Here is a 25,655-nt window from a genome sequence, read left to right on the forward strand (position 1 = left end):
AAAACTGCACAGGGTTATACAAAATGTTGGATTGCTAACTGTTTCTGAAAGCTTTACTAACTAGTAAGTACAAAAAGACAGTCCATTATTAGAATTCCATTCCACACAGAGCTTTTGCTTTATGATATGTGTGTGTTATTTTCCTGGCCTGCCAGCATGCCCAAGGCCTTGGTTTTTCAAAGGATTGTGAACTTTCTTTCAGTAGCACATCAGGGCACAAGACTCTATCTCAGCAATAGTAAGCAAGCTTTTAACCAAGTGTGTGGTATGAAAGAGAGTTGAGTAGAAAGAAAATTAGTTGGGCAATGTGGAATGTGAATCTCACGGAACAGGGGCCGTAGCTAATTCTCTGTTCAGGACTTGAGTTTCAAGTGAAAGAAAAACTGGAATAATTCTTATTTATAATTATTGGAATTTCAAAAAAATGTTTGCACCAGAGGCTATTGGGACAGTAGGAATTTAGTACTTAATTTAATGTATGAGTTTTTGTCTTTAAACATTCATTTTCAGTTTCCTGTTTGTTTTATCCAATGTAATACTTCCTTTGACATAAATAGCAAGTATTATAAAAATTTACTCATCTTGAAATGAAACAGTCAAATGTGCTTTTGAATTGATAACCCTGTATGTCAATTAAACACTGATGAAGCTTATTTTAATGCATTTAAAAATATTTGTGCTGAATAATATGCATGCATAATTTCAACAAACACATAGAAATCACGTTTGATAAAGATTTTTTATTCAAATAACATAGTAACCTTGCAGTTTAATTATTATTAAAAACTTCAGTTATATATTATTTTTTAAAAACTTCTTTTCATACAATATATTCTGATCATGATTCCTGTCCCCCAACTCATGCCAGATCCTCCCCACTTCTCCAACCCAACTCCATACCCTTTCTTTAGAAAATAAATAAGCAAGAAAACAAAAGAAACTAGGATAAAAAGGAATCCAATAAATAAACACAAGAAATACACAGAAAGGCACAAAACCACAACCCATAAAAACACAAAACCAGAAAATATAATATGCAAGCAAAAGTTTTTAAGACAAAAACAAAAAAATATGAGACAAAATATCTACAAATACTGTTGAGTTTCTTTTGTCCTGAGGATCAGGCCTTCCTTAAGTTTGATTTGTATACATAATGAGACTCTTTGAGACAACCAATTTTTTCTTTGCAAGTGATGCAGTTGCAGATAGCTTCCTGAATAGGTATTGAAGTCGTGTCCATTTTCCCCCTCAACCTCTCAGTGCTTTTCAATGCTGAGTAGTATTCAATTATGCCCACAGGAAATAATTTGATTATAATTTTATCTGTTGATCTAGACTAATCTGCCTCAACTGTGTTTATTATAAATGTTCTCTTCTGCTGGGCCTGTTGTCTTCCAGTATTTCCAGTACTTGGAAGGCAGAGATTTCAAATCCCAAACACCTTTGGTACCAGAATCACTACACACTTGTTCCCAGCAAAACAGCATTTATGACAGCCACAGTGGAAAAACAAACAAACAAACAAAACACAGCAAGATAGAGCATTTACAATAGCCACAGTTGGAAAAACTTAATGGAGAAGACTGGTGCTCCAAATACGACCAAAGAGCAAACAGTTAAAAAGTATCTGTAATGGCATCTCATCCAGAAACATACAGCAAGAATAGATTTCAAAACTCTTTGTGACCCAAGTCAGGAAAGAAGAGCATATGCTGTCCCATTCCCTTTGTATGAAATTCTGCAATTGACACTCAACAGCAGCAACAGGCAGGTGGGTCGAGGATTGGTACCAGGATTATTTGCAAAGAAGAAAACTACAAGTGGACTTTTGAGAGTCAGAAAATATCCTGTATTTTAGAATAATGATTGTATTCATGTATGTGTCAAAATTGCTAAAATATAAAACTTAAAATGGGTATGGGGAAATTATACACAATAAAAAGTATACAGCAGTCATTCTGTAAGACCAGATTTTGATTATTCGCAAAAAGAAAAACAAAACTAAAAACAAAACATAAACACATCTGCCTGTTCTTCTGGAAAATACAAGCATTTTCAGGACCTGGAACTATACAGGCAATCAACGAAGTCCAGCTGCTTTCGTGTGTGTCTACAGAAACTGTCTGATGACCTGTCAGATTTCAATCAAATTCTTACAGATTAGTTGGCTCAGGTTCTAATGTTAGCAGATTACCAAAGATCTAAATATATGTTAATGATAATTAAATTAATACATGCTTTTTGTTTTTGTGAAAAATAGTGCAAGAGGAAAGAACATTCATCATTCTGCCACCTAAAGGCAAATTATTTGTATTTTGGCATATTCCTCAATTTTTAATGCATTTTACATATCTCAGATAATATGGTAAGTGCTGTTTTATCAGTACATTTTCATTCAATATTAAATCATTAGCATTTTCCTGTCATTAAACTTTCCATAAACATAATTTTAATAACTAGATAATAGCTCATCATATGCCTGTACCATAATTAACTAACACTCTTTTAATGGTTTAATTATTCTTTTAAACAACAAACACATTGCCTGGCACAGAGGAAGTTTTCCAGTGAACAAATAAAGTCATAAACAATGTTATGAAGAATACCCTTGTCCCCAATCTTTATATTTTGTGAGAAGCTTAAAGAAAAAAAATTGCAGAACTCAAATTTCTGTGCTGCATACATGGAAATTGCTAAAGACAATTCACTGGATTTTCAGTAGCATTCATTTTGGAAGAAAAAATGGTTTCCCAATGTTAAAAAGGGAGACTTTTCAAAATAATTGTACATGCTTCTGGGGGTTACACATATCTAAGTACTTCTCTTATAGTATACATTAATAATTAGCTAAAGGTAAAACATGGGGTAGTTTTTTTTCCCTTTAAAAATTACCTCGTGGTAGTCTTCTGAGAGCATTGTGGCTCACATTGCTTTGAACCATCTAAATTTCTGTAAATCCAATTTCTTTATTCAATGTTATTACACTGCCTAGTTTTATGTCAATTTGACCAAAGCTGGAATCATCAGAAAGGCGGGAGCCTCAATTAATACAATGCCTCCATAAGATCAGATGGTAGATAAGCCTGTAAGGCATTTTATTAATTAGTCCACAATGGATGATTCCAACCATGGGATAATAGTCCCAGGTTCTTTAAGAAAGCAGGCTGAGCAAGTAATAGGGAGCAAGTCAGTAAGCAGCACCCCTCTATGGCTGCTGCATCAGCTTCTGCTTCCAGGTACCTGGCCTGCTTGAGTCCTATCCTGACTTCTTTTGGTGATCAACAGTGATGTGGAAGTATAAGCTGAATAAAACTCTTTCCTCTCCAAGTTGCTTTGGTCATGGTGTTTCATTACAGCAATAATAATCCTAATTTGGACAGAAGTTGGTACCTGCATAGTGAGGTATTCCCTGTGACAAATATGATTATGTTTTGGTGAGTACTGTAGAAGGACTTTGACACTTTGAGCTAGAAGAACCACTGAATGCTCACAGCTCAGGGGCTTGTTCTAACAGCACTTTGAAGATAAGAATGTTGAGAACAGTGCAGATGATGAAGGTCTAACTCACAAGTTTTCAGAGGGAAGCAAAGACTCAATCATCTATTTGGGTGAAGAATCTTTGGTGTCTAGTCATCTGGAGCTGAAGAATTGGCTGTGATTAAGAAGAGAACTGAATCACTAAATTAAAACCTTTTCTTTATTGAGATAATGGGTGCTGGTCAGCTGGCTCTAAGAAAACGCAGTGTTTAAGAAGAAACCAACATCACCGGCATGAAATCTTCTGGGGAGTGTTTTCACACTCTCAGAACACAAAAGCTATGATCCAGAGGCAGCCAAGATTGCACCTCAAAGAAGTGCTGGCAGCAGCACTTCTTAATGTAAGACTCAAGCAGACGCTACTGGTTTTGAAGACTTGAAGGGGTCATGGAGGTCTGAGGCTTGGCACTGTGAGATGTTGGCCATTGGGGAAGTTTCAGCCTCAGCAACAGGAGAAAGCCCAGGATTTAAGGGATCATGCAGAAAAGTTGAAGCTTGGCACCATGAAAAGCACCTATAAGAGGCTATTGGTGAAAGTGCAGCCCAGTTGCAATAGAATATCCAGCATTTTGGAGATACTGGTACCAGGTAAGGATTATCAAGAACAGTGGTGGAATGGATCCTGCCTGATATTAGAAGATAGATTGATTGAATGTCCTGCAGAGGAAAGAGCCACAGAAATGATCTCAGCCTTTTGGAGGAGCCCAGAGAATTGTGAGTGGGTCCCAAATATTGAACATTGTGTTATTTACATTGTTGAAGGGTTAGTTTTGCTTAATTCAAATTGTGACTCTGACCTGGTTATACCTTCATGGAAGAAGTGTTTATTGAAATTTTGGTTTCTATAGGAGCAAACAGATGAAAGACTTGAACTTTTAAAATAGACTTTTCTTATTTTTAGAGAGATTAAATAACTGTTTTAAGAAGACCAAAATTTTAATATGATTGAATTTGTAAGGACTGTGGGACTTTTCAAGTTATTTATGTTTTATATGGTTACATATACTATTATATTTTTAAAATATAACATAGAGTATGTATAATTATATATTTGCCATAAAAATACATATTTAATATATATTATATAATAAATGTTATATTATTTTATAAGTAATAATACTTATATTTTATATATTATTGTGCCATGAGGGATAAATGAGATAGGAGCAATTTTAATTGAAAAGTGATAGGTTTCCTAGTTTCTCTGGTGTTGTGGATTGTAGGCTGGTAGTCCAACTAAGAAACAAGGATGACCCCAAGAGAAGAATGCATGGTCCCCAGAAGAAGGGGAGGAGGACAGGAAACCCTGAGAAAATTGGGAGCACAGGGTGGGGGGAGAGGAGGGAGGTTTAAAGGGGAGAGGGGGAAAAGGGCAGCCAGGAGGAGAACAGGAGGACTGAGACAGGGGAGGAATAGAGGAGGGTAAGAAAGGAGATGCCTTGATAGAGGGAGCCAGTATAGGATTGGAGAGAGGTCTGGCACAGGGGAATGTTAGGGGATCCACAGGGGTGACCCCAACTAAGAATCTAGGCAGTGGTGGAGAGGCTGCCTTTGATGCCCTTCCCCTATAATGAGACAGAAGACAACTTTGGTTGCCATTCCTAGAGCCTTCATCCAGTGGCCAATAGAAACACAAACAGGCACCCACAGCTAAACACTGAGCCATACTCCTGGAATCAAGTTTCAGAGAGGGAGGAAGGATGGGCAAAGGAGCCAAGAGTGTGCTGGAGAAACCTTCAGAAACAGTTGACCTGAACTAGTGAGAGCATGGAGACCCTAGTCTTAAAGCTGGGGAAACAGCATTGGACGAACCAAGCTCTCTGAATGTGGGTGCCAGCTAGGAGGCCAGGGCAGTCTATGGGACCTCTAACAGTGGAGCCAGTGTTTGTCCCTAGCACAGATGGACTTTGAGAGCCCATTCCCTATGGAGGGTTAATATCACAGCCCAGACATGGAAGAGGGCATAAGCCCTCCTCCAAATGATGTGAAAGACTTTGATGGTCCCCCGTGGCAAGGGGGAGGACGGTGGGGAGCATTGTGTCTGGGAGGGTAATGGAATGGGGGGGATTGATATGTAAAGAGGAGTGCTTCCAAAAAAATATTTAAAATAAAAAAGTGATAGGTTTTTGTGCCAAGTTGACTAGTTGGCTAGTTTTAAGTCAATTTGATACAAGCTATAGTTATCAGAGGAGAGGGAGCCTCAAGATTAAAATCCTTCTGTAAGACCAGGGAAGGCTATAGGACATTTTCTTAATTAGTCATTGATGGGGAGGAGGAAAGTCCACTGTCGATAGTGCCAACCCTAGACAGGTGGTCCTGGGTTCTTCAGAAAGTAGGTTGCACATGACATGAGGAGCAGGCCTATAAGCAGCACCCATCCCTGGACTCTGTATCAGCTCCCAGCTTCCTGTCCCTGGACTACTTGAGTTCCAGTCCTGACTTCCTTTGATAATAAATTGTGATGTGGAAGCCAAATGTATCTTTTCCTTTCCAAGTTGTTTTGGCCACAGTGTTTCATTACAGCAATAGTAACCCTAACTAGAATATTCCTTTATCTTGATTATAGCTTCTGGAAGTGAGTTTTGTCATTATTTTGTCATAGTTAACCCAGTTATTTCTGTTTAGAAAGTCATTGCTACTCTGACCCATTCTGGGTAGCAAATGACACAAAGTTCACAGATTTTACTTGGTACTTTTCTGTGTGAATGCTCTGTTATATTTTCTCAGTGTGGTTCACCTGCCAGGAGTCTGCAAGCATCTCTTCTTGTATTCCCTCATTTGTAAATGTGTTTCTCTAAGTCAATTTTTCTGGTCATCTAAGGTGCAGAACCTGGGACAGGTGACGAAGGTGGAGCCAATCTAGGTCCAGACTAGAAAATTTCATAATGCTGGCTTTTGTTTCAGCTTGTCCTGGCACTGATTGGAGGGTACTATGTGAGGAGGAAGGGTTTCAGTATGTAATGTCACAGACTTGGGACTGCTCTTTGTATGGAGACATTTTCTTCAATTTTTATTTTTATTTAGAGTTTTAAAGAAGTTGTTTGACATACATATATCCTAATATATTTCTCAGGATTGTTTTTCATTTCATTTTATTTGTTTGTTTATATACTGACTGGAATATTATCTTCCTATGTCATCGATGATGACACTGAACTTTTCCAATGCTTCTGTCCCAACTTTACAAATCCTGAGATTACAGGATCTGGTTTGCATCTTATGATTTGCATCTTACAGGATTTGCATCTTATGATTCATTTTTTGTATTATTTTTCTTTGAATTAGAAACAAGATTGTTTTACATGATGATCCCAGTTCCCTTCTCCCTCCCGTCCTCCCCTACCACCCCATTCAACTAATACCCTGTCTATCACATATCCTTTCTACTCTCCAGGGAGGGTGAGGCTTTCCATAGGGTGTCATCAGAGTCTATAGTAACCTTTGGGATAGGGCCTAAGCCCACCCCCATGTGTTTTGGCTCAGGGAGTATCCCTGTATGTGGATTGGGCTCCCCAAGTACACACCTATGCTAGGGATAAATACAGAACTACTGCAGGAAGTCCCGAAGATTTCCGAGGTCTCCTCCTCCTCCCATGTACCTGGGGTCTGGATCAGTCCCATGCTGGTATCCCAGCTATCAGTCTGGGAACCAAGATCTTCCCGTTGTACAGGTCAGCTGTTTCTGTGGGTTTCACCAGCCCGGTCTGGACCCCCTTGCCCACCACTCCTTCTCTGCAACTGGATTCCAGTTAAGTTCAGTGATTAGTCATGGGTGTCTGCTTCTACTTCCACAAGCTGCTTGATGAAGGCTATAGGATGGCATATAATACAGTTGATTCACTTTTAAACTGCTACTTTTTTGGGGAAACAAAGTTCACATTAAAGTACTTACTGTAGATTTTAGTTATGGAGTTCTCTTTGTTTAACTTATACTCAGGTCTTAAGTCCATATCTGTATAACTAGGTAAACAAACTTACCTGTAGTCCTATGGTACAAACATCCTCTGCATCAAATCCATGTGACATATACATAGTAGGCTGGGTTTTAAAAAACAAAAATAAAACTACCAGACAGATTTAAATGAGTTAAAAACAATATCTCATATTTCATCCATATTAAATCCAGGGAAGGGAACATTTATTACTTTGGTGTTTGTGAATGAAGCTCAATAACTATTTTATTGAATTTTAGATTTTTATACAGATTTTTAAAACCTATGAGAGGTAAAAGCAAAATTAGTTTACAGTTTCTATCAAGGTTATTTACGAAATTTGGAGTTAAAATTTCCTTAATGCTACCATAGCAATATTCAGATACGTTATAAGATCATATTGATGACACAGGACATTAGATAAAGATGTTAAAACCAAGTTAAGAATTTTAAGGCTAATCAATACAACTCTCAATTCAATAGATACATTTGTATTCATCACCAATGAAGTAAAAGATAATAAAAAATGACTAGTCAAAACATTCAGTAAAATCCCCTGGCAACTGCCCATTTTGTTAACTCCATTGCTATGTACTTCATGAGGGCACATCAGGGATACTATCTGAGTCAGGGTCAAGGGTTCTGGGAAAACAGTTGCCGTTCAGCCAAACTTACTTGACAGTCCTGGCCACTGAGGTCACTGACCCAGCAGAAGGAAAGTTGGTCCAACAACAGTGGCAAGCTGTACATTTGACATCCTTTGCCCTCCTTTGAAGGTTCATTTCTGTTTGGTTTCACAATGACTTAATTTTCAAATACATGAGGAATTTATGTGGCTTCTGGAAGCCTTCAGGACTCAAGGTAAAAGACACCTGTAAAATTTTGACATTAGACACATGGCAAAGAGTTGCTTTGGCTTGTGTTTGTCGATTTGTTGACAATTTTGAATTTTATCATGAATATATATAAAATTAACTACACAGATATCTGGAATAAAAAACACTCTGTTCTGTTTGCTCTGAGTATTAAGGAACATGAAATTTACTTTCTTAAATGAATTTTTTTCTCTTTCTGATTTCTTTAATCTCATTTCTGTTTTGACAGCTATTATTTCCTCCCACCCTGAAACTATTTTTGACTTTGGCTTTTCACACACACACACACACACACACACACACACACACACACACACACACACAAAGACATGCACATGTACACATACAGATGCACAAAGAAACACACACAGCATACATACAGAAACACATACAGACACACACAGCCAAACACAGACACACACACAGATTCTCTCACATCCACACACCCTTACACAGAAACATGCAAATTTCTGCTTGGAACACAGAAGATTTTACAGAATATTTTGTGGTTTTTCTTTTAAGATTATATATTATAAATGAAATATGGGTACTCTTGGAGACATTGTTTGAATTATAACTTCTATTAATCTTTCTATTTTCTGTCTAGCCGACAAAATTATATTATTCCTGTTTATATATATATATTTTTAAGCTCCTTTTAAGGTAGCAATCCTGTATGAAGATACCAGTAAACAAGCATTGTGACATTACATGATAGTGTAAAATTGAGAAAGCATGTGTTTCATCAAACACTACTAAGAGGTTGCAACTTATGTTTTATGTATTTGATCTCCTCAAGATTGTGGTATTTTTTGTTTGAGGACATGGGATTTTCTATATACTGTTTAAAACTGGTGCACATGAAAGGAATGGAGAAGTTTATGAAGAAACAAACAGTAGTAAAATATCACCATGTACTGTGATAGAGTGCCATTGTTGCAAACAGCTATTAGTTCTTTTATTTACCAACTTAAAAATGACAGTCTTTTGGTGAATGGAATAGACATATTTGATTCACATCTATCAGAATCAGACTTGAATGGCTGAAGGGAACACTAAAGCAGTAAGTGTTATTTTATTTATTTATTTTTATTTATTCTTCTCTCATATGCTACCCTGACTGCAGCTTACCCTCCCTCCACTCATCCTAATTTACCTCCTCACTCTTACTTCAGTTCTAGCCCATCCCCCCATCCCTTAAGAAAAGAATAGGCTTCCCAGGGACATCAGCCAAATATGGCATGACAAGATACAACAAGACCAGGCACAAGCCCTCACACCAAACCTGGGAAAGACAACCCAGTAAGCAGAAAAGGTTCCTAAGATCAGACAAAGAATCAGAGACAACACTACTATCATTGTCAGGAGTCCTCCCAAAACACCATGAACCAACAACCATAGCTTACATGCAGAGGACCTAGCATAGATCCATGAAGGCTCCACAACTGCCTCTTCAGTCTCTGTGAGCCCCCATGAGGCTTACTTATTTGATTCTATAGGCCATTCCCTCCTGGTGTCCTTGACCCCTGTGGATCCCACAATTCCATTCTCCTGTAGGTAGTCCTGTAATGATAAATCTTTCGCCAGCCCCCAGAGCTGGCTGCTGCCTCATTAGGGCCCCAAGTAACACACAGAGACTTATATTGCTTACAATGCTGCTGGCCAAATAGGATTTCTTATATGCTTGCTCTGTCTTAAGTATCAAACACACACACACACACACACACACACACACACACACACACATATATATATATATATATATATATATAATATATATATATCACTAGCATCATGTGTGTCCTCTTCCCGGGACCACATGGCAGCTCCACTGAGACGAGAGGAGGAGGAAAAGAATGATATCCTGCTTGACCCTGCATATATTCTGAGTCTGCCTGCTATGTCACTTCCTGCCTGGTTCACAAGACTTCTCTTTACTACATTTCTCAGAATCCTCCTTCTCTCTGATTCCCACCTATCTTAATTCTCTATTGGCCAACAGTGCTTTATTCAACAACCAATAAGATAAACATACACAGAAGGACCTCCCCCATCATTGTCCCCAAGTTTTGAGGACAGTGAAGTAATGCAGACCGCTGATGGGGAATGTACTGTGTATGTTTGTCTTATTGATTGTTAAATAAAATACTGTTTGGCCAATGAGACAGCATGTTAGACGGGACTAGGAGTCGAAGAGGATTCTGGGAAATGTAGTGGAGAAGTCGTGATCCAGGCAGGAAGTGACATAGCAAGGAGACTCATATTTAAGCGAAGGAGAAACAGGAAGGGTCCCTTTTCCCCTTGCTCCTCCAGCAGCACAATGTGATCCACTGGCAAGGAGGGATGCCAATAAGGCGTCTGATAAGATAAGTCTTATAACATATATAGATTTATGATAATTAAGACTGAGCTAGCAGATGAGAAGTCCTAGTCATTGGCCAAGCAGCATTGTACCTAATACAAGTTTCTGTGTATTCATTTGGGCCCTAACTCAGGCGGGCAGCTGGCGTAAAGCTCACAGGTGGCTGTGGGGCTCAGGCGGCATTTGGCAGAAAGATTTATCATAACAGACCTCCAAACAGACTCCCTGATTAATGTTTGGCTGTGAGTCTCTGTATCCACTCCCATCAGCTGTAGAGGTAGCCTCTGGTGACTACTGGATTAGTTATCAATCTATGAGTATAGCAGAACATTGTTAGGAATCATTTCATTGATTTTTTTCCAGTTGTGTTTGTTGTTTTTGGTTCTACCCTAGGTCTCTGGGTTATTCAGCCTCCAATTCCTGGTCATCCAAGCTCCATCTTGTGTCATGAGCCTCAAATTAGAAGAGCTGTTGATTGGCAATTCTTACATGTTCTGTGCTACCATTTCCCAGTACATCTTGCAGAAAGGACAGATAATAGGACAAAAGTTTTGTTGCTAGGTTGGTGTCCGAGTCCCAGCACTGGACTTGTTTCTGGTTACAGAAGACAGAGAGTTCAGGCTCTGTATCTTTCATTAGTAGGAGTCCTTGCTATGGTCATCTTCATAGATTTCAGGGAGTTTCCACAGCACTAGGCTTTAACATCTCCTGCCAAATGCCTTCCAAATCTAGTCATCTCTCACATACCTTCTCTCTACAACCCTCCCTGACACCTGATTCCTCAGATAGCTTGAGCCCTCAGAAAAATGATGAAGCCTACTTGATCATGGTGGATGATCTTTTTGATGTGTTCTTGAGTTCAGTTCACAAGTATTTTATTGAGTTTTTTTTATCTTGGTTCAGTTCACAAATTGGTCTGTAATAACCATCTTTATTGAATTTTTTTTGTGCGGTTTGGTTATCAGGGTAACTTTAATCTGTTTCCGTTATGTGGAATAATTTGAATATTGACATTAGCACTTCTTTGAAAGTCTGGTAGAATTCTGCCTTAAAATTGTCCAGCCCTGGGCTTTTTTTTTTTTTTATGACTGCTTCTATTTCAGTAGGGGTTATAGGTCTATTTAAATTGTTTATCTGATCATGGTAAATGGGATCTATAAAGAAAACTATCCATTACTTTTAGATTTTCAAAATTTATGGAGTACATGTTTATAAAATATGACCTAATGATTATTTGAGTTTACTGGCTGTTCATATGTCCTCCTTTTCATTTCCAATTTTCTTAATTTGGATTTCTGTCTTTTGGTTAGTTTGGATAAGGGTTTATCTATCTTGTTGATATTTTCAGAGAACCAATTCCATATTTCCTTGATTCTTTGTATTGTTCTCATTGTTTCTATTGCAATAATCTCAGTGAGAGTTTGATTGTTTCTTCCACGGGTTGTCTGTTTCTCTTGTTCTAGAGCTTTTTAGGTATGCTGTTAAGTTGCTAGTATGAGATCTCCCCAATTTCTTTATGTGGAAAGTACTATGAACTTTCCTCTTGGTACTGCTTTCATTGTGTGTCATAAGTTTTGATGCAGTTTCCATTCAGTAGAAGGTTGTTCAGTTTCCAAGAGTTTGCAGTCTCTTTGTTGTTGCTGAAATACAGCTTTAATCTGTGGTGGTCTGATAGGATGCAGGGGTTATTTCAATTTTCTTGTATCTGCTGAGACTTGCTTTGTTTTATTGTCCAATATCTTCGGTATTCTGTATGCTTCTTCTACTTTTATAGCATCTGCATCTTTAGGTTAGGAATTTTTTCTTCTATGATTTTCTTGAAAATATTTTCTGGGTATTTAAACTGAGGTTCTTTTTCTTTTCGTATTACTGTTATTCTTATGTCTTTTCATAGGGTCCCAGATTTCCTGAATGTTATATTTCAGGAAGTTTTTATGTGTATCATTTTCTTTGGTCAATATATCTACATCTTCTATTTTAACTTTAAGACCTGAGATTTGCTTTTATTTTATCTCTTTTATTCTATTGGTGAAGCTTGCCTCTGTAGTTCTTGTTCACTTACCTAAAATTTTCATTTCCAGAATTCCCTCAAATGTGTTTGTGTGTGTTTATCTTGTATTTCTATTTCCAGGCCTTGAAGAGTTGTATTTGTTTTCTTCAACTGTTCATTTGTTTTTTCTTGGCTATCTTTAAGGTGTTTATTCATTTCCTCTATTTTTTGTCTTTTCTTTGATTTCCTTAGGGATTTATTTATTTCCCTTTTAAGGACCTGTATAATCATTATAAAGTGGGTTTGGGGTTTTAAGAATCTTTTTCTTGTGCTTCCGCTGTGTTGGGATATTCAGGTCTTGTAGTAGGATAGCTGGGCTCTGCAGGTACCATATTCCAGTGGCTATTGTTGATTTTGTTCTTACACTGGCATTTAGGCATCTGGGTTTGGGCTGACTATAGGTCTAGGTGCTGATTTCTGAGTTTGTCTCTGGTGAATGTGTATTTTGTTCCTTGGTAGCTGTTTCCTGTCTTGTCTTATGACTTGTGTGTTCTGTGGTTGAGCATAGGGTCTCCTCCTAATTTGGGGACAAGGACGAGCAACAAGAAGGTGCAGTGGGAGTAGAAATAGGGTGGAGTTCACCAAGAGCATTGGGAAAGTCCATGGATAGTAGCCTACCTTGACTCCTGGTGGTCAATTTTGCCTCTTATTATATGTTGATAAAGAATTAGCAGGTGGATCAATTTTTAATTCTGCTTCATTTTTATCCATATGAAATATAGAAATTATTTTCTGTAACATTTACTTCATATTTCATTTTTAGTTTTATGTTTCCTTACTAATCATACCTTCAGTGATGGCAACTATTTCATTTTGGTAAGTAGAGAACATAATACTTGATGAATATTTTTCTTATCTGCAATAATCACTAATGTCCTTGTTTTACTGGCAAATTCATGGATTATTTTGAAAATATTTTACAAGCAAAATTTATGATTGTTTTCTCCAAAGGGCTTCCTTACTTAAGATAAACTTGTAAAAATTGCTTTATATTTCAGGGTATTTAATTTATAATATATTTAGTTTCTTGTATTTAAAATATTTCTAGAAATAGTTAAAAGTGAATAAAACCCCACCTTTTCACTAATTCATTCAAGTATTCATCTGAATTTCATAACATATTCAGTTTGTATATCTATAAACCTCTCTTATTTTCCCATGTAAATGGCATTTAATATTTAATATTAAATAATAGTAGAACAATAATGCTAATTTATTTGGAGATATGACCATAGTGATAAATCATTTGGTAAGTTTGCTTCTATTTAAACATTTACACAAATGTTGACAAACTATAATCAATTGATTGAAAAATAATATGGTGGAGAAATGAATCCAAGAGATCAGTGTACAGAAACAAAGAATTAAAGAAGAAAAAAAAGAGACTATAAAATTTAAATTAATATTAACTGTATTCTTCATTCAATAACCATCATTGAAAAGCTTCTCTGTTATTCACTGTTATTTCTATGATTTACTGTATTCTACTTTATACCAACAACTAACTTTTCTGACATGAAAATTACCATAATAAATATTGGAATATTTAATACAGAGCTGTTTTGGGGAGAAAACATTCAATGTAGAAACAAGTTAGGGTAGAGCATATGATTCACTGCTAAAATTTTGGTAAACAAGTATGAAACACAAAAGGAAATGCTTCAAGAGAAAACTATTTAGCTAGCATTCTGTAACAGAAAAAAATTTCTGTATTTTATGTCACTGTCCATTTTTCTGTGAATATTTCTGTGAGTCTGAAAAAATCTTTTGAATACTGAGCTGGCTGTGTTGCTTTTCAAAGCTGATATTGATCATTCTTCTTAAGCATTGAAACTTATTTAAGAATCAAATGTGTGAACTAAAATTTTATGAAAATTTTTTCTACCATAGGTATTTGGATTACTCATAGTGTTTGGTGATTGTGATAATGTTAGTTATTTTCTTCATTCACATTTCTTTGCTTTGCCATATAATTCCATTAAATATATTTCTGAAATGTGTAAGCATAAATATAAAACTGCTATCCAGAGTTTGGAGAGATGGCTAAATGATTAGAAGGATTTGTTGTTTTGTTCAGAGGACTTAGGCCCCATTCTCATCACCCACATAGTGACTTACAACTTCCTATAACCTTCAACACTCTCTACTTATTGGCCTGTGCTGAAACTGCACACATATGGAGAACATGCATAAAATAAAAATAATAAATAAATTTTGAGAAATGATGTTGAGAAAAATAATTTTAATTAAAACATACCAACAATTTGTAGATTATACTTAACCTATTCCCTAAACACACACACACACACACACACACACACACACACACACACACACACACACACACAGAGTAGGGGGATGGAAAATAGTATTCTAATGAAATATATTTCTAAAATAAGGAATGATAAATAGAGAGAAATTAGATATAAAATTTCACACTTTGAGGCAGCAATGGGTAGGAAAAGTTAGTAAGGATGGAAATACTACAACATCTCTTTTATGTGGGAAGAAAAGATAGAAGCAAGGGAGGTAGTGAAATGACTACTTCAAGGTGGTCTTACTACAAAATTTGCCTTAATCTGCATTTCATGAGTTTAGCCTAGTTTAACATTTTCATGGGTTAATTAAGCATTTTTTCTTCTGATGCTATAAGGGCTCCATTAAAGTATTAACACTTTTTTTGATTAATACGAACTGGTGTACTAATACTCTAGATTTCATTTTTTTCATTTGTAACAGTTTCCCAAATATTGTTTATCTTCTAATTTTTCATGATTATTGATTTTCTGAATTTGGATTCCAAAGAAACCCTTAGTTTCCATGATGATTTACATTTTTGTACCCTTGCTTGAAATATTTCATCTAGAGTGTAGAATGAATATACTGCCACTTTTTCAGTTACCTAACACATTATGCAAGATATTTTCTATTAAAACATAAAGAATGGATTCCAATAGGAAAATCTGAATAAATAGCTGAAGCAGGTAAAAATGTGTAATCATGTTTGCAATATTGCCATCAATATGCATGAAAAATAAGTGTTTTAAAATATATAACAAATTTAAGAATCCTGTTTTCTGTTAGAATTTTATTAACAATTTAAATAACATTAATGTGAGAAATACTTGTTATCATTTATATTTTACTGTTACAGTCATGTAAACCTTGTATTTTTATCCAAATCATATTATTAAGATTGTAATAATACAATGACATTACTAGTCATGCTTTTATTAAAATTATTTTGACTTATTTTGACTTGTTTTATTTTGTAGTCAATTCAATTCTATTTTGCTAATTTTATCATCAATGATTAATTCTGTTTAACCAGAGACTGTAAAGGCAAAGTTGCACCATGTAAATGAGTGTTTTTATTGAGTGTTTATAGTTTTTTATTCTTAACTATAGAAAATTTGCAGATTTCAGTAAAATTGTATATTACCTAAAATTATTATATACATAAGATTAAGCAATAGGTAATAGAAAATGAACACACTGTTCAGGAATATCACTGAAACGCATATACACTGCTTCTAAGGAAAGTGCTAAACATCTTGTAAGATGAACAACAGAGTGTAAGATAGATACAGGTGGTTCAGTGAAATGTGTAATATACTGTTATATCCATATGGCAAAATTAACCAGTAATATGTAGTGTTAGTGTTGTAGTAGGACTCTAGAAAATATTCCATGAGGAATATTTAAATTACTCTTATTGGATTGAATATATATAAGTCTCTCATTGAACCTGGCAGCTGATGTTTCAGTTAGCAAGAGGCAGATGAAAGGGATAAGGATGAAAAATATTCCCAACATCTGCTCTTCTAGAGAGGGAAAGAGAAGAGAGAGAACAGAGGAAGTGAAATCATTCCTCCAACCCAGCTTTACTACAGTGACAAGGCTGAGACAAAAGAAACGGAAAGCATTTTTGTGAACTGGAAAGTTCATCTACAGTGAATAGAAAGAAGTACCTCCTTATGCAAGTAGAAAAAGATCTCAATGAAAAGATAAAATGGTAAATTACAGTTCACTCTCAAATTCACAATAGCAACTAGAAGAAAAATAGCTAGCCTGGCGTTGGTGGTGCATGCCTTTAATCCCAGCACTTGGGAGGCAGAGGCAGGTGGATCTCTGTGAGTTCGAGACCAGCCTGGTCTACAAGAGGTAGTTCCAGGTCAGCCTTCAAAGCCACAGAGAAACCCTGTCTCGGAAAAAAAAAAAAAAAACAAAAACAAAAACAATAGCCTTGTTTCAATGAAGTAAAAAAGAATACATAAGAAATATAGTTAAATTGAAGCAAGACAAATTAAGTTTTCAACTTAAGTATTAATGGGCATTATTTATTTTTTCTCATAATGCAGATATGTTTGGGTTGAATTGATATGTGTTAGAGAAATTTTAAAATAAACTTATGGCACTGAATTCAATGGTAACTAAGCACTTTTGGTGTTTAGTGTTATATACCAAGCAAATGTATCAGGAGACAAACTGACATTGCCATCTAAATATCTTCAAAAAATGACTTCAAAGTAAAACCAATTTGAAGATCCAGAGAAGGGTACTTCATTCTAATCAAGGGAACAATTAATCAAGAAAATATTGCAAGATATGTACAAGTTATATATTTGAAATTATATATTTATACATACATACACACATACATACATACATACATACACACACACATACACACTTTTGGTGCTTAGATACCAATTATACTACTTAGATACCACTTACAACACTGAATTCAATGGTGTGTTAGCAACTAAACCAGAAGAACCAGTAGCAATGCATTCTGAGTTCTAAACAAATACTGCAAAATAAACTCTACCTGGAAAAACTATATACCAGAGGAGAAAGCAAAAGTAATACTTCTCTTATACTAACAGCCTAAAAATAATCATACCCATTAATCAACCCTAAGGAGAATAGTGGGAGAGATATTTTGATCTTGAGAGAATAAATACAGCGAAATGATTCTAGAGAGAAACAAAGCTATAACCAATGAAATACAAAACAGTGCTAGAAATACAAATAAGGCAAATACAACACAATGACTAAATTCAACACATACTTTTCAATAATAATTTTAAATATCAATGACTTCAACTAACAGATCCAAAGACATTGGTTAACTAATAGAGCTGGGGAAACAGCATTGGACCGAACCAAGCCCTCTGAATGTGGGTGCCAGCTAGGAGGTCAAGACAGTCTATGAGACCTCTAACAGTGGAGCCAGTCTTTAACCCTAGAGCACAAATGGACTTTCAGAGCCCATTCCCTGTGAAGGGATACTGTTGCAGCCCAGATACAGCAATGAAATGACAGACTTTTAAGGTCCCTGGTGGAGGGCCTCACTATCCCTGGGGAAGAGTTGGGGGATAGGTTGGGAGAGGTTGGTGGGGAACGTGGAGGATGGGAGGGCAAAGAAATGGGGGGATGGATATGTAAATATGAGTAGTAATTAAAGACTTTAAATAAAAAAGGGAAAAGGAATATGATCAACATATATAAAAATAATTAATTTTTTTTAAAAAATAAGAAAAAAGAAAATCTGTTTATCAGTTGTTTACAATGAACTCATCATAGCTTTAAACATAGATACCACCATAATTGAAAAGATGGAAAAATCATTCTAAGCAAATATATCAGGAAAAATACCCATTGCCATCCTAATATCTGAAAAAATACACTTCAAGCTAAAAATAATTTGAAGAGACAGAGAAGGATACTTCATATTAATTAATCAAGAGAATTAATACATACATATATAACTCTAGTGCACTGGCTTTCATAAAAAGCACACTTTTATAATTAGATACACAAATTAACACCAAACCAATAATAGTAGGTGATTTCAGCACCCCACTTTCTTCAGTAAATAGGTCATCTTCACAAAAGCTAAACAGAGAAATCTGAAATTAAGTATTATCTTACATTAAGTGGATTTAACAGATATCTATTTTATACTCCTCCCCCAAATACACACACACACACACACACACACACACACACACGTGTGTGTGTGTGTGTGTGTGTGTGTGTGTGTGTGTGTGTGTATGCATGTGTGCTTCTCTAAAATAGACTATATTCAGGGCACAAAACAAATTTAACACATTTTGAAAAGTTTTATTACTTCCATGTATTCCACCTGACTGTTATGCAATTAAAAGTACACTTTACAGCAAAACTCATGGACATTAAACAGCTAATTAGTGAAAATGTGTAAGTACAAAAAGAAATAAAGAAATGAATGAACATAAACTCCTGAAACTAAATGAAAATGAAAAGACAACACAAGAAAATCTTTAGGACACATTAAAAGCATTTCAAAGACTGAAATTTAGAACTCCATTCCTTATATTAAAAACTTAGAAAGAGCACAAATAAAAAATTTAAAGTTGAAGCTCACAAGTTTAAAAATGTCTAACAAATCCAGTAAGTACATTTAGCAAAATTTAATATAGATAAAATTAGAAATGAATGAGGTGGAAATAAAATGATACAAAGAATCAATGTAACTAAGATCTGGTTCTTTGAAAAAATATATCACATCTCAACAGACCTTTGGTCCAACTAACCAAAAGAAAGAAAACCATAACACAAATTAACATAATCAGGAACAAGCAAGGAAACATTACATCAGATACCAAAACAATCAAGAATATTATAAAGAATAAATTACAAACCTGTATTTTACTAAGATAGGAGGGACAAGTTAAAAATGGATGGATTTCTTGATTCACTCAAAACACCAAAGTTTAACCTCAAGAGCAAGACCCTAAATGAATCCACAATAAATGAGAATATCGAAATAATAACTAGACAGATTTATAGTAGATATCCACCAGGCTTTAAAAAACATCTAAAACCAGTCCTTCTTGAGTTGCTAAAAATAAGAAGAAGAAAGGAAGAAAGAAAGAAAGAAAGAAAGAAAGAAAGAAAGAAAGAAAGAAAGAAAGGAAGGAAGGAAGGAAGAAGAGAGAGAAAGAAAGGGAGAGAGAAAGAAAGAAAGGGAAGAACATTTCCCAAATTGTTCTATGAAACCTGTTTTACTCCTAAAGCAAAACCAGATAAATATATAACAGAATAAAAACAATTCTACATATTACTAGCTGAACAGAGCTAGTGAGAGATCATTGACTCAGGTCTGACAAATGGAAAACATGGATAAGACCAAACTAGACCCTTAATATAGGTGACAGTTGTGTGACTGGGACAATATATGAGGGCATTGGCAGTAAGTCCAAGATCTAACACTAATGCACAAACTGACTTATTAATGCCCATTCTATATGGAGAGATACCTCGCCTAGCCATGCCACAAGAGAGTGGGGTTGGAAGGACCCTTAGTTCTTCCTCAACAAGATGATCAGACAGACTTAGTAGACTTCCTTTGGGAGGCTTTACCCTCTTTGTGGAGCAGATGGGTGGGTTGAGCGGGATGAGAGGAGGGAGGGGGATCTGGAATTAGAATGTAAAAATTAAATTAATAAAAATAGAATGAAAGAAAGAGAAAAACAAATCTATAGAACAATATACACAATGACATAGATGTAAAAATAATCAATACAGGCACTAGTGCCTGATTTCTCTTTGAACTTTTAATTTCTCCCTGTATTATCTCTTATCTTGCTCTCCTCTGTTCTTTCACCAACTCAACCTCCCTTTCCCATCATGTCTTCCTCACCCATCCTCTTCTCCCCTTCTCATTCTCCTAGTTCCCTCTCCCCTCCCCCCATGCTCCCAATTGCTCAGGAGATCTTGTCCCTTTCCCCTTCTCCAGGGGAACATATATGTTTCTCTTAGGGTCCTCCTTGCTTATCAGCCTCTCCGGCAGCCTGGCAATCCTTTACTCTATGTCTAAAATCCACATATGAGTGAGTACATACAATGCCTGTCTTTTTGTGACTGGGTTACCTTGCTCAGAATGGTTTCTTCTAGTCCATCCATTTGCCTGCGAATTTCAAGATTCCGTTGCTTTTTTTTCTGCTGAGTGGTACTCCATTATGCAAATGTACCATGTTTTCTCGATCAATTCTTCATTTGAGGGGCATCTTGGTTGTTTCCTGGTTCTGGCTATTACAAATAATGCTGCCATAAACATAGTTGAACAGATATCCATGTTGTAGGAATGTGCTTCTTTTGGGTATACACTAAGAGTGGAATTGCTGGATCTTGTGGTAGCCTGATTCCCATTTTCCTGAGGAATCTCCATACAGAATTCCAAAGTGGCTGTATGAGTTGGCACTCCCACCAGCAGTGGAGGAGTGTTCCCCTTTCTCCACATCCTCTCCAACATGAACTGTCATTGGTGTTTTTTATTTTAGCCATTCTGACAGGTGTAAGATGCTATCTCAGAGTTGTTTTGATTTGCATTTCCCTGATGGCTAAGGATGTTGAACACTTTCTTATGTGTCTTTCAGCCATTTTAGATTCCTCTATTGAGAATTGTCTATTTAGTTCTGTACCCCACTTTTTAATTGGATTATTTGGTGTCTTGGAGACTCGAAGATGGCAACAACAATCTAAGCAACAGAAGAGAGGCTACTTAAATGCACTCTCCTGATAATGAGACTGATGACTAATGTATATACCATTGTATAACCTTCAACGAGTAGCTGGTGGAAGTAAAAGCAGACACCCACAGCTAAACCTTGAACTGAACTGAAATCCAGACGCCGAGATGGAGGACTGATAAGCAAAGTGGTCCATACCAGGCTGGTGAGACCCACAGAAATAGCTGACATGTACAAGGGAGAACACTTGGTCCCCAGACTGATAGCTGGGAAACCAGCATGGGACTCATCCAGACCCCCTAAATGTGGGTGTCAGTGAGGAGAACTTCGAAATCTATGGGGCCTCTTGTAGTGGATCAGTACTTATCGATACCATAGGCAAGGACTTTAGGAGCCCCTCCCACATGGAGGGATACTCCCTGAGCCTAGACAAAAGGGGATTGGCTTAGGCCCTATCCCAAAGAATATGACAGATGTCGAAGACCCCCTATGGAAGGCCTCACCCTCACTGGGGAACAGAAAGGGTATGGGATAGGTAAGGTGTTAGTTGGGGGGCTGGGGAGGAGGGAAGGGAGAGGGAACTGGGATTGACATGTAAAATAATTTTCTTTCTAATAAAAAATAAGAAAGGGAAAAAAGAAAAAAAAACAAAAACAGGCAAACAAAATACTCAACACAATGTTAGCAAACTGAATACAGACACATATCAAGAAGATGAAACATCACTATCAAGTCGGATTTATCTCAGAACTGCAAGGATGATTCAATTATAAGTGGACAAATATAATAAACCATATAAATGGGCATAAAGACAAATAACACATGAGCAGCTCAGTAGCTGAAGGAAAAGCTTTTGAAAACTATCTAACAAGATAAAAGTCCTAGAGAGCAGGACAATAAATGAAAGACCCAGAGGCTTATATTGGGGTTCAAACTTCAAGCTTAGTATTAGAAAAGCAAAGCAACTGGCCACTAGTTTCTACCTCAGACTGAATGGGCTGGTCCTGTCTCCATGAGGTCACCAAGCCTCAGCCCATTACCTCTCCTCATCGTGGAAACAGTTAATGATATATTTCAAACACTCAACATAAATAATTTGCTAATACAATCACTATTCTTAGCAATGTTATTTCTCAAAATTAATCAATAAATAAGGACATTTAAAGACAAACACTAATTATTAGGCAATTCATGACAGTAATAAAGAACAATTTTAAAGGAATATTATACATGGGAGAAGAAAGCTTAATCTTGGAGACTACAAGAAAGAACACTTTGCATGAAGTGAGTAAATAAACGGACAACCTGGAAAGAAATCAAATATGTGCAATGTAACCAACCAGCAAAGACCCTGTACTAAGGAAAGAAATATAATATCTTAAACAGAATGATAAGAATTAAAAAAGACTCTACTAAAAATATCCTTGAAAGCAAATAGACTCAACTTATGAAAAATAAGATACAGAAAACAGACTAGATTGCAAAACAAAATCTAACTTCATATAACCTGAAATGCTACTGTATGTCACACCTAGCTAACAAAGATATTTACAACCAAGAGTTAAAGTTAAATTACTAAACTAAGCAAGTAGAAACCATAAACAAATATATATGTGTATATATATATATGTATATATATATATATATATTCAGAATATATATATATATATATATATTCTGAACCAAAGTTTGTGAGAAGTTAATGAGAGAGATATATAATTTATGAAGTGCACTGAGTTTGTAATTTATGATGAGAATATATCAAATATAACTATTTGTGCACTGACTACTGGGTTCCAGTTTCATAAAGCAAACATTTAAAAGGGTATATGGCAAGTAGAAGATGTTGCTATCCTCCTCTCAGACTTAGCATGTCTTCCAAATTAAAAGTTAGGAAAGATGCCAGGCAGTTTTCGTGCATTCCATTAATCTCATCACTGGGGAGGCAGAGACAGGATGATCTCTGTGAGTTCTAAGCCAGCCTGGTCTACAGAACGAGTGCCAGGATAGGCTCCAGTGCTGCAACAGAAAAAAATGTTTTAAAAAAAATAAAGTTAGGAAACAAACTTTAGAGCCAACTTATATCAAAATCAACTATGTCTACCAAACATTCCATCTGATTGAGGATACATATCCCTCTCAGTCACACATGGAACCTTCTCTAAAATTGACCACCTTATGGGTTGTAAATTTTAAGAAGAACAAAAAATACTTGAGATAATTCTTTGTATCTTATCAGAAAATTATGGAATGAAAATAAAATTAAACAGCAAGGAAATTGCATGAATCTTTGTATATTGAATAATAAAGTATTGAGTGAGCAATGGTTCATTGAAGAGAGACATTTTTACATACCTAGAAACAAATAAAATTTCACCACAACCTGAAGGATTCTCTGAATTAGAAACAAGATAGTCAAAGTTTATAGCTTAGGTATCCACATTTAAAAAAATTTAAAAAATCACATATCTCCAGAAACCCAAATTTCAACCACAAACCTCTAGCAAGCAAGAAGCAAAGCACAAGTCAAGTAAATTGCAAGAAAAAGCAAATATTATGGTGGAAATTAATACAATAGAGACTATAAAAATGCATAAAATAAAATGAACTGTTGATTCTTTAAAAATATTATCAGGATTGACAAATTCCTAGTCAAACAAAAAAAGAGAAAAAAGAATCAAATTAGTAAGTTTAGAGCTAAAAAAGGAGCTGTTACAACAAAGTGTAACATAATCCATAATAAATAATTCTTCAAAAACCCATATTCTAATAAGTAGGAATATCTAGAAGAACTACATACATTTCTAAATGTATACAACCTAACAATATTAAAGCCAGAAGATAAAATCAACTTAAAAAGAACATAGCAATTAATGGGATAAAAACAGTGAGTAAAAATCTTCACAAATAAAAAGCTCAAGACCAGACATTATTCACTGCTGAATTGTTTCAAGCTTTTAAGGAATATCTAGCAACACTTCTCACAGTGTTTCACTAAACAGATATGGGACAACCACTGCAAAATCATTTTGTGAAGCAAATATCAGCCTGCTAAAAAAATCTGATGAAGACATAATTCTCCCCACAAAAAAAGAGAAAGAAGAAAAAATTACACAAATTTCTTCAATGAACAGAGACACAAAAATTTTTAACAAACTACTTGCAAACCAAATTCAAGAATAATAGGACAAGTCATTTTTCATACTCCTCCTTGATGTGGGAGCTGTTATTCTATGTTTCAATAATACTTTGCTTACATTAAAAAAAATACACCAATATCATCATGAATTGTAACTGATTTGGTTTGATTTCACAGACACATGACTTGTTTCACAATGAAAATAATTAAATTTTACACACCAAATAAATAAAATTAAGGATAGAAATTACAAATCACTTGATCATCTTGACAGATGGGAACAAGGCACTTAACAATGTTTAGTACGCCTTCATGATAAAATCTCGGGAGAGTCACTAGTACTAGTGTGTCACTAGCACATCAAAACAATAAATTTTTATATGATTAAATTCATAGCCAACCTTAAATTATTTAAGAATTTTGTTCTAATACTAGAATTTGACGAGAACATGTACTGTGTCCATTTTTATTCATTGAGGTCAACCAACACGCTAAGATATAAGAAGAGTAGAATTTAATGATCTCTATTTTAAGAGGCAAATTGTATATATAAAAGATCTTACAGACTTTGTCAGAGTGGCGAAGAATGCAACCAGAAAGGCATTCAATTTGAAAAACACATTTGGTGAATTTTCAAGAAACAAAATATTTTAAAATTAATAGTTTTCATATAAACAAATAATAGATTTGATGACAAAGGAAGTAGAAAACTATCTGATTCACAGTAACTCAAAGCAGTATCTAAAATAACCTAACCAAGAGGGTTAAAGACTTGTATATTGGATATTTCTAGACACTAACAACTTTAGTTGAAGAAGATACTAGATGATAAAAAAAAAAAAACTTCCATCCTCATGGATTGGAAGAGTTAGTAGTTTGAGATTGGCTGTATTAACAAAAGTAATCTATGGACTCAATGCAATCTAAGTTAAAATTTCAACAAGATACTTACAGAACTAGAGCAATCAACCAAAATTTCATATAGAAATATAAAAGATCACAAAGTCAAACGAATCCTAAGTAGAAAGAACACTGCTGAAGGTACAAAATTAGTTCAATTTCAAATTACACTGTCCATCCATACTGAAAAAGACAGCATTGTACATGTACAAAGACATACAAGTTAGCTCTATATTTGTCACCCCGAATAAAATAATAGTTTAAATGGGTGAACAATCTTAATTTCTTTGGTTTTTTTGAGACAAGGTTTCTCTCTGGCTTTGGAGGCTGTCCTGGAACTA

The sequence above is a fragment of the Cricetulus griseus genome, chromosome 2 (assembly GCF_003668045.3).
Source record: "Cricetulus griseus strain 17A/GY chromosome 2, alternate assembly CriGri-PICRH-1.0, whole genome shotgun sequence".
In the NCBI taxonomy this organism is placed as follows: domain Eukaryota; kingdom Metazoa; phylum Chordata; class Mammalia; order Rodentia; family Cricetidae; genus Cricetulus; species Cricetulus griseus.